This window comes from Mustela erminea, chromosome 2 (genome assembly GCF_009829155.1).
Source record: "Mustela erminea isolate mMusErm1 chromosome 2, mMusErm1.Pri, whole genome shotgun sequence".
NCBI lineage: Eukaryota > Metazoa > Chordata > Mammalia > Carnivora > Mustelidae > Mustela > Mustela erminea.
This window is the reverse complement of record NC_045615.1, coordinates 31,777,105-31,787,802: the sequence shown is the minus strand read 5'-3', so window position 1 is coordinate 31,787,802 and position 10,698 is coordinate 31,777,105. Positions and strand designations below refer to the sequence as shown.

General features: G+C 40.8%; 2 non-coding genes across 2 annotated transcripts; one reads left to right on the top strand and one right to left on the bottom strand.

Annotated features, from left to right (window-relative positions):
• Positions 1-311: 311 nt before the first annotated feature.
• LOC116585455 lies at positions 312-401 on the top strand. Its single transcript, XR_004283642.1, has one exon. It is a non-coding gene; the product is annotated as a small nucleolar RNA SNORD45 (small nucleolar RNA).
• Positions 402-3,500: 3,099 nt separating this feature from the next.
• Positions 3,501-3,604, bottom strand: LOC116585434. The gene has a single exon (XR_004283624.1). It is a non-coding gene; the product is annotated as a U6 spliceosomal RNA (small nuclear RNA).
• Positions 3,605-10,698: the final 7,094 nt, after the last annotated feature.

Sequence of the window (10,698 nt, the reverse complement as noted above, 5' to 3'; positions counted from 1 at the left end):
GAGCCCCCAGACACATGCTGTCCAGCCCACACACGAGGAGCCTGTTCACAGTCCTGCTGAGTGCACCCCCAGCCTCGGACCTGCTGTCTCCACACGAGGAAGCTATCTTTTGAAATTTGTGCACTGACCCCACTGACCCCAATTTGATCAAATTATGTATAAAATTCTTTTTAGAAGAGATGGCTCATTAACAGGGAGGAGATCGTTATATTGCAGTTTCAAGAATAGCCTTAGGCATTCAGATTTTTTTTTTTAATATATATAATAGGGAAGATTCAGCCATCACTGGAGTGTTTTAAAATTCAAGAACAGGTCAATGATGAGCTGGCATGTATTCTGAATCTGAAGCTGATTATTACTACTTTAAGATGCTGGTGAGGATGTGGAGAAAGGGGAACCCTCCTACACTGTTGGTGGGAATGCAAGCTGGTGCAACCGCTCTGGAAAACAGCATGGAAGGTCCTCAAAAAGTTAAAAACAGAGCTACCCTATTACCCAGCAATTGCACTACTGGGTATTTACCCTAAAGATACAAACGTAGTGATCCGAAGGGGCACATGCACCCGAATGTTTATAGTAGCAATGTCCACAATAGCCAAACTATGGAAAGAACCTAGATGTCCATCAACAGATGAATGGATAAAGAAGATGTGGTGTATATACACAATGGAATACTATGCAGCCATCAAAAGAAATGAAATCTTGCCATTGTGATGAGGTGGATGAAACTAGAGGGTATCATGCTTAGCGAAATAAGTCAAGCAGAGAAAGACAACTATCATATGATCTCCCTGATATGAGGAAGTGGAGATGTAACGTCGGGGGTTTGGGGGGTAGGAAAAGAAAAAATGAAACAAAATGGGATCGGGAGGGAGACAAACCATAAGTGACTCTTAAGCTCACAAAACAAACTGAGGGTTGCTGGGGGGAGGGGTGTCGGGAGAGGGGAGTGGGGTTATGGACACTGGGGAGGGTATGTGCTATGGTGAGTGCTGCGAAGTGTGTAAACCTGGCAGTTCACAGACCTGTACCCCTGGGGATAAAAATACATTATATGTTTATAAAAAAATTTAAAAATTAAAAAAAAAATTCAAGAACAGCAGAAGGAAGCATCAGTTGGCATTCTTCTTTTTTTTTTTAGTCCCACCCACCTTCTCCCAAACACCCCTCCCCTCAAGCAACCCTCAGTTTGCTTTGTGAGATTAAGTCACTTATGGTTTGTCTCCCTCCCAATCCCATCTTGTTTCATTTATTCTTCTCCTACCCTCTTAAGCCCCCATGTTGCATCACCACTTCCTCATATCAAGGAGATCATATGATAGTTGTCTTTCTCTGCTTGACTTATTTCGTTAAGCATGATACGCTCTAGTTCCATCCACGTTGTCGCAAATGGCAAGATTTCATTTCTTTTGATGGCTGCATAGTATTCCATTGTGTATATATACCACATCTTCTTTATCTGTTGATGGGCATCTAGGTTCTTTCCATAGTTTGGCTATTGTGGACATTGCTGCTATGAACATTCAGGTGCACGTGCCCCTTCGGATCACTATGTTTGTATCTTTAGGGTAAATACCCAGTAGTGCTATTGCTGGGTCATAGGGTAGTTCTATTTTCAACATTTTGAGGAACCTCCATGTTGTTTTCCAGAGAGGTTGCACCAGCTTGCATTCCCACCAACAGTGTAGGAGGGTTCCCCTTTCTCCGCATCCTCGAGTTGGCATTCTTCTAACAATGACCTGTCTTCAGAATTTTTGCTTCAACATCAAGGAAAAGGTTCATTTTCCTACTTTCAACCAATGAAATATTCTGGATGAAACAAGTCACTCATTTGCCATGACCTTTTAGAAAAGTTATTTTGTTTTTTTTAAAATAAAAGTACCTATTATTAATCTGTATTTGCATTGACTATGTTTTAGTGTATTTATAAATGGTGAACTCAGTTTCTGAACTTACACCTTTCATTTGCAATTTCTAAAAAAATAATAGTTTTTATTATATTCTTCTGCTTGCTTTTGATTTGTTCCCCCTGTGGTTTATAGTGTACATGTGGCTAAGTGGGTTAGAGCCTCTGCTTTCAGCTCAGGTCTTGATCTCAGGGTCCTGGGATCGAGCCCTGCACTGGGTTCTCTGCTCAGCGGGGAGCCTGCTTCTCCCTCTCTCTCTGCCTGCCTCTCTCTATCTACTTGTGATCTCTGTCTGTCAAATAAATAAACAAAATCTTTAAAAATTTTTTTTAAATTTTTTAAATAAATAAAATAATCTGAGGTCATCTTCAAATAATATTAACATTTCCTTTTCAGGAAGGGAAAGGGATAGCCCCTATAAAAGTATATTATCAACTTCTCTCGTTAATCCTTTATGCTTTTAGGGTCATACATATATGCTAGAAACAGACTAATACATTTGTTAGTATTATTGCTGTAAGCAGCAGTCATCTTTTAGAGCTAATACCTTCTTTGATTCCATTTTTGATGTACTTCGTTTCTTTGTATAAATACACATTTCTGGCTTGTTCTGAAGAACTTTGATTACCATTCCTTGTAGTATAAGAATAGCAATGAATTCCCTCAGTTTTACTTTTGTAGGCATTTCATTATCACTTTTGAGTATTTTCATTAAGTATAAAACTACGAGTTCACACGCTTTTTTCTTTCTACACCTTAAAGATGTCACTTTAAAAAAATCACACACAAAAAAATCTTTCTTCCACTTACAAGTGGTAAACACAGAATTCAGAATTTTAAAGACTGCACACTGGTTGAGTTATACTACATGTACTTACTCTCCTATATATGTAAAATAAGAAAATAAAGCAGAATGCACAATAGTTTTTAAATAGTTCATTGTTCATAATCTATTACTTATACAGATTGTAAGAGATTAGGAATCATACCCAGTATGACATAAGGTGTATTTTGGTAAAATATCACTTGAATAGATATAAGACTAGGCATTCAAATTATAAAATTAAACTGTGCAAATTTCATAGTTCAGAAGAATGCCAGTCCTACTGAATTTTACTTTTGTGGAAAAAGAATTGCTCCTGTAACTACTGGAAGCCCTGCAGCAAAGCTATCCCAGTTCTGTAACTGAATTCTATAGCCTGAATCCTGTCACAATGGCATCTTCCTCTTTTCCTGGGATTCTTAGCAACATTTATATCCTGTTTGGTTTTGTCTTTCGTCTCTTCCACCTAGAATGCCATCGTGACAGGATCTATTTTGGACTGTAATTCTGTGGTGTCTTTTGAAATCCCAATGTCTCCTCTCTCTTTAAAAATGGTAAGATCAGATTGTACTGTTATAGGATCTAGAATCAGATTTATCTTAAATTGATAATGTTTTCTGAGCCATATGTTGTGATGAAAGTCTGTAATCATCATTCTTTAATTAAAATGAAAAAACCCTGGAATTTGTATCATTTAATATCTGTTGTGAATGTGTGCGTGATGTGTGTGTCCTAATCTTCAAAGAGGGGCAGGATGCTGGGGAACTACACAGAAAATAGAACGCTTCATGAATTTACCTGTCATCCTTGCATGGGGGCCATGCTAATCTCCATATCCTCCTAGTTTTAGTGTATGTGCTGCCAAAATGTGCACCCTGTTGTGGATACTTTCAATATTAATTAATTAGTAATTGCAAATCTTCTATCTCAATATATTAGAGATGTGAGTATGAAAGCATGGTCTGAAAGTTTTGTTATCAATTAATTTGTGTCTAGTATCTTATTCTTTGTACTTTAAGGCTTTCTAGGCTGTAGCTAGTTACTTTCTGATAAGAGCATCCATTGCTCAAAACCAGAATCTAATCTCTCCCTCTAATACTCAGCTATCTTCTCTAGCTATAAAGTTTTTCTCCTTTACATGGCTATTGCTTTTTCTCTGAGGCATCTTGTTCTATGGAACATGTGAGCCCAGTGGGAGACTACAGTGCAGACATAAATGCTCTAGGTCCTTCACAAAAAAAGGGGTGGGAACCTGATAGTATCTCTCTTCCTCTCTTTTCCTTTTTTAAAGATTTTATTTATTTATTTGACAGACAGAGATCACAAGTAGGCAGAGAGGCAGGCAGAGAGAGAGAGAAAGGGAAGCAGGCTCCCTGTGGAGCAGAGAGCCCGATGCGGGGCTCGATCCCAGGACGCTGAGATCATGACCCGAGCCGAAGGCAGCGGCTTAACCCACTGAGCCACCCAGGCTCCCCATCTTCCTGTCTTTTCCTTGTGCTACTTCTGATTTGCACTTGCTTGGCTGCTCCCTGGGTTGGCAGAGTGAGGGGCAGATAAGCCAGGAAGAGGAAGCATTTAGTTTCTATAACTGATGGATGCAAGAGCGACAGCGGTTGGACAGGACAGTCATCATTAGGTCTGTGAGGAGACAGGAACAGCGAGGGTAGTGTATCGCAGTGAGAGCTCTGCAGGACAACCGACACGCCCTCTCGGGGAACCCCGTGCTCACTCAGCAGACCCTACACAGCCAGGTCCCTAGGCGCTGGGTCTTGGGAGAAGAGGACAGCTTCTCTGTTCACACATGATGTCTTTCCCTCGTTCTGGCACCTCGTCTTGCTGGTGGTCTCCAAAACCAAGATTGACCTCCTCCTCCTGTCACACTGGGAGCCGAGGCCCGGAAGCCCCTGATGACCATTGCCAATCACAACTTGGCTGGCCACCCCTTGCCTTCCAGACTCTTAAGAGCTAATGCCCCCTGTAGCACCTGAGGCAGTAGGAGCTGGAGGGGGTTTGAGGCGCAGAGTTGTCCTGTGGACTAGATGTCTTTGCATTCTTAAGAGACCAGGGTGTTTGGTTGGTTTGTTAGTTTTCTGCCACCCATCCCCAATCTGGCCAGACTGCGTGCACTTCATATGAGGAACTCCCCACAGACTATTTGCTTCCTTCCTTTCCTTTTTCGTTCTCTTTTTCTTCCACAGGGTGTGATAGCCTACCTCCAAGATGACTCCCAGTGATCCCAACCGCTTTGCAAATAAGTGGGGCTGTGTTACTAGTTCTAATCAACAAAGTAAGTGCAGACATGATGAGTGCTACTATCTGCCTGGCATGAAGAGCCACAGGCCATCACAATGCTCTCTCCTTCATATATTTAAGTAATTTTTTTGTTTTTGCATAATTTTAGATGTTAAGCAAGGTTGCACGGATACTACAGAGAGTACTCATGTACTCCATACTCAGTTTCCCTACATTACTCTAGTACCTTTGTCACAATAAATGAACCACTATTGATACATTATTAATTAAACTTCACATTTTATGCAGATTTTTATGAGTTTTTCCCTGCTGCCCTTTTTCTGTTCCAGGATCCCATCTCTGATACCACATTATTTAATCATCTGTAACCTTAGGTTCCTCTGGTCTGTGAGCTTCTTAGACTTTCTTGGGCAGTTTTGCGGAATATTGTATCAGGTATTTGGGGGAAATGTACCTCAGTTTCAGTTCATTTTCTATTCTTATAGTTGGACTAGAGCAGTGGATTTAGGGAAGACCATAGGGCTGACATGCCATTCTTATCACATCATATCAAGGGTACTTGGTATCAACATGGCACATCACTGATGATGGGAACTTGATCATCTTCCTAGTGTTTGTAAGCTTCTCTACTCTGTATAGTTATATCTCCTCCCTTACTTTTCCATGCTGTAATCTTGGGAGCAAGTCATCATCCTCCTTGGAAACAGGTCATAGTGCTCTCTTGACCTCTCTAAGACAACTCTCCAATGGTGCTGCCACAAGTCAGAGCATAAGGGTGCCTGGGTGATGCAGTTGGTTGACCGCCTGCCTCCAACTCAGGTCATGATCCCAGGATTCTGGATCAAGCCCTACATCAGGCTCCCTGCTCAGCAGAGAGCCTGCTTCTCCCTCTCCCTCTGCCTGCATCTCTGTCTACTTGTACTCTCTGTCTGTCAAATAAATAAATAAACTTAAAAAAAAAAAAAAAACCAAGGTCAGAGGGTATGGATCTTGGACTCACTCAGTGGAGCCACAGTTTCAGTCCTGGACATCATAAGAACCAGACATAAACTTTGTGGTGCTATGTCATTGAGAGGTCAGGGTTTACATATTAGAGAAGCATAGCCTGGTCAAATTTGACAAACAACATCTTTACCTTGTATTTTGCTTTCTATTTTGTTCTTTTTCAATATCAGTTTGGCAATATATTAGGGGGCTCTGGCAATACCATATAAAGTGTAAGATTTTCCATTTCAGTGAAAAGCCATTGGGGTTTTGACAAGGATTGCATTGAATCCATATATTGTTTGGACAGTATTACTATCTTAACAACATTCAGGCTTCCCATCCTGAACATCAGATATACTTCCATTTATTTCAGCCCTTGGTAATTTCTTTCAGCAGTATTTTATAGCTTTCACTGTATAAATTTTGAATCTCCTTGGCTAAATTTATCCCTGAGTGTTTTATTATTTTTTTAAAGATTTATTTATTTAGTTGAGAAAAAGAAAGAGAGCACACACATGCAAGTGGGAGGAGGGGCAGAGGAAGAGAATCCCCAAGCAGACTTCCAAGCTGAGCAGGAAGCCTGATACAGGGCTCGATCTCATGACCCATGAGATCATGACCTGAGCTGAAACCAAGAATTGGAAGCTTAACGGACTGAGCCACCCAGGTGCCCCTATTCTTTTTAAGGCTACTGTAACTGGAATTATTTCTTTAATTTCTCTGTAGAATTATTCATTGCTAGTGTATAGAAATACAACTGATTTCTAAGCATTTGAGCCCTGATCTTATATCCTGCAATTTGGTCTCAGACTGCACCTTCTCAGTCTGTTACACAGATTACTTTTCTGAAGTGGGTGATTCCCAAGTTTCTCTTCTGGCTCTTTTCTCAGTTGACTTCTTCGGTTCCTCATCTCCAGGCTTCCAGGCATAACAGGGCCCCCCGGATAGCTATACCCTCTATCACACTGCTTTCATAGGCAAGAGAGCAGTGTGGAAATGGCAGCAGATCCAGGCTTCTCTGTGTGCTAAATAGTAAGCAAAATGTTTTGGTTTGGACAGACAGAAAACTCTTGATATGTTCTACCCATTGCTCCTGGTGACTTGATTCACACAAAGACTGAAAACTGCCAGATCTGCATATCTAACCTTGGTCTCATAAATCCCAGTTAGGCATCTCATTTAATAACTCATGCATGAGACTTTTTATGAGCTCTCGCTGCATGTGAGGAACTAAACCGGAAGTCTGGAATGCAAAGATCCCATCTGGAGTCCCCACCTTGTGAGAACAGTTCAGAGAATGGGAGAGATGTAAGCTGTATGTTTCGTGGACTTCTTCAATGAAGATGACTGTCTACTCAAGCAATAAGAAAGGTTTTTCTTTAAGCAGCAAAACAAAAGCTAGGAATTTTCCAATGAACACCATATAGGTTTATTTGTTATGAACTTATTAAAATGAAAAATATAGATGAATTCAGTAAAAAATTTACTTGTTAAGTAGAGTACACTAAAGAAACAAATTGCTCTCTTATTCTAGGCCACCAGGGCTCCTGGCACCCCGCAAATATTACCATTCTTGTTTGTCCTGTATCTTTGCAGGAACATCCATTTATATCCACATATGAAAGAGCAGAATTTTTTTTGTTTATTTTTACAACATGAATATGCTATGTGTAGTGTTCTGTACATGGGGTTTTTTAATCCTTAAATATATCTGGACATATTTCATGTCCACCTACATAGACTAGGTTACTTTTCTTTTCTTTTTTTTTTTTTAAGCATTTACTACTTCTTCAATCTAAAGCCAAATGTGATATATTATATTTATGGTAGATTTTGCAGAACCAGTAGTGTACTTTTTTATTCTTATAAAAGGTTTTATTTATAATTTCACAGGATTTATCATAGATACCCTCATGTTCCCTGTGAAAAATGGGGAGTGACAAAATGTTAGACTGTTGTGGACAGAATTATGTGAGAAAATAAAGAACTGTGAGAAAAATAAGCTTTTGTTATTTCAGCCACCCAGTCTACAGTATTTTGTTACAGTAACCCAAGCAAACTAATGCATAGATAACTATAGAAAAAGAGGGACAGGGGCTCCTGGGTGGCTCAGTGGATTAAGCCTCTGCCTTTAACTCAGGTCATGATCTCACAGTCCTGGGATGGAGCTCGCGTTGGGCTCTGCTCAGCGGGGAGCCTGCTTCCCACCCACCCCCCCAACCCCACCTGCCTCTCTGCCTCCTTGTGATCTCTTTCTCTGGCAAATAATAAAATCTTTAAAAAAAAAAAAGGAGGAGGGACAAAAACCCACTATCTTATACCATGCACTTACAAGTCCCTCCTTCCCACCGTGGCATATGGCAAGGGACTGAGAACAGAGAAGGCAGGTGAGATGCCAGAGGGCCCAAGTGTGGCTCTATCCTGTAGCAAGGCCTCAGTAGCCATGCTGAGTGAGCAGGATGCTGTACCCATGATCCAAGGCATACTGGCCAGATGAGTATTGCAGGTTTAGACTTAAGGCCTAGGAGAGCCTCTGTTTCCAGGAAGTCTCAGTACAAATCTTCCATGACTCATGATGGGGTCATTTTTCAATAAATCCATCAAAAATTGAAAATATTTTAATAATGTTGCAAAATAACCTACCAAACAGCATAGCTTAGCCTAGTCTACCTGAAATAGTCTCAGAACACTTACATTAGCCTCAGTTGGGCAAAATCATCTAACACAAAACCTATTTCATACTAAAGTATTGAATATTTCATTGTATCCTGTACTGAAAAGCAATGGCTCTAAATGTATTGGTTGTTCACCCTCATGGGCACGTGGCTGACTGGGAGCTACAGCTTGCTGCCACAGCCCAGCATCATGAGAGAGTAGCATACCACATGTTGCTAGCCCAGGAAAAGATCGAAATTCAAAATTCAAAGTACAGGGTTTTGGCTGCTTTTTGTTTTGTTTTGTTTTGTTTAAGATTTGTTTATTTATTGTAAAGACAGAAGAAGGGGAGCGGCACTGGGAGACAGAGGGAGAATCCCAAGTGACTCCACACAAAGCACAGAGCCCCATGTAGGGCTCGATCTCACAACCCTGAGATCACAACCTGAGCTGAAACCAAGATTCGATTGCTTAACCAACTGAGCCACCCAGGTGCCCTTGAAGTGCAAGTTTCTATTGAATGTGTCTCACTTTCACACTGTCATAAAGTTGAAAAATTGCAAGTTGGATTGTCTGTGTCTAACAATGGCTTACAGAATAGAGCTGAGGATCTTGCACTGAGAGCCCGGGTGCAGCTTATGGCCATCATGCTGGTCCAGAGTCCCAGCAAGCATGAGAGGAAGGTGCTGCAGCCTCTACAATGATGTCTCTGGGGGCACTAAGAGGAATGCCTGATGTATTCCTATTTAGACAGATTCTAGAGCCCTTCCTTGGAAGCAGCCTCCTTAAAGGTGGGCTGATTTGTAAGTAATAGTATAAATGGCCTTAAGCAAAATTTACAGATGAGGAATAAGTTGCATCCAGAACCCAAAAAAAGCCTAAAAGATGTTGGACTTGTTTTCATGTTGTGGCTTTTTGAGATAGGTTTCAATAGCTCTTTCTTTCTTTCTTTCTTTTTAAAAGATTTTATTTATTTGAGAGAGAAAGAGAGAGCATGAGTGGGAGGGGCACAGGGAAAGGGAGAGAGAATCGCAAGCAGACTTGGGCTGAGCAGAGGATCCCATGAGCCTGAGACCAGGACCTCAGCCAAAACCAGGAGCTGGATGCCCACTGTCCGCCACTGAGACGCCCCTGTCCATAGCTATTCCTTGACAGTGTCAGGGATAGAAGTGCCCTCACATTACCAAGTAACTCTCAAGAAATTAACCAAGACTGTAGTCAGAGATCTCTGGAGGAGTTTGTCATAAATATAAATCATTTATGATTTAGAGAAAGTTGAATGTAGTAAAAATCTTGCCTCAAAGATTATAAGCCAAGACAAAACTACTGAGGTAGCTAGAATTGCTGGGTAGAGGTGTATGATAGCCCTTTGGAGGTGAAGGAAAGTTATGGCTGGGAAGCTGTTGAAATAAACCCTAAATCTAATATACTGGCCGAATCTATAATAGCCAGATATTTACCAGTTGTTGATTGGATGGAATTATCAATTATGACAACACTGGGTGGGACCACAGCATTAAGGTTATAGGGATTCACTGTGAGGTGCTATCCATTCTTCTCAAGTTAAAAATAGCAAAATCTGCATGTTAAACAGAGACGCTGTAGGGATAACCTGTACTCTACATAGATCTTCAATAATATATTTCAATTCTTGAATGCTGTTTCAACTAATGTTTAGTCATATGATCTATTGGGGTAGGGCATTCATCCGGGTCCATTTTGTGAAGCCAATTTGTGTCAATGATTTAATTTTACTACTCACTCAGTCAGCTCATCCATGCCTTCTGTTAGGCATGTTAGGAGAACATGTGGTTGTGACCATGGGGTATTTAGGCAAGGCAACCATTCTGATAGCTAAGATGAGGCATACCTCTTTGATGTCTCTTTTATTTTCAGTAGCATCATTAACATTCTAGTAGGATCCCACTAAATCAGCATCTAGGTTATGGAGGCACAAAATAGACTCTCACCCTTTTATTTTGCCTGTACTATAGATTTTTTTTAAAAGATTTTATTTTTATTTCAGAGAGTGAGCAAGACGGGAAGCATGTCGGATGGGGAGGGGCAGAGGGA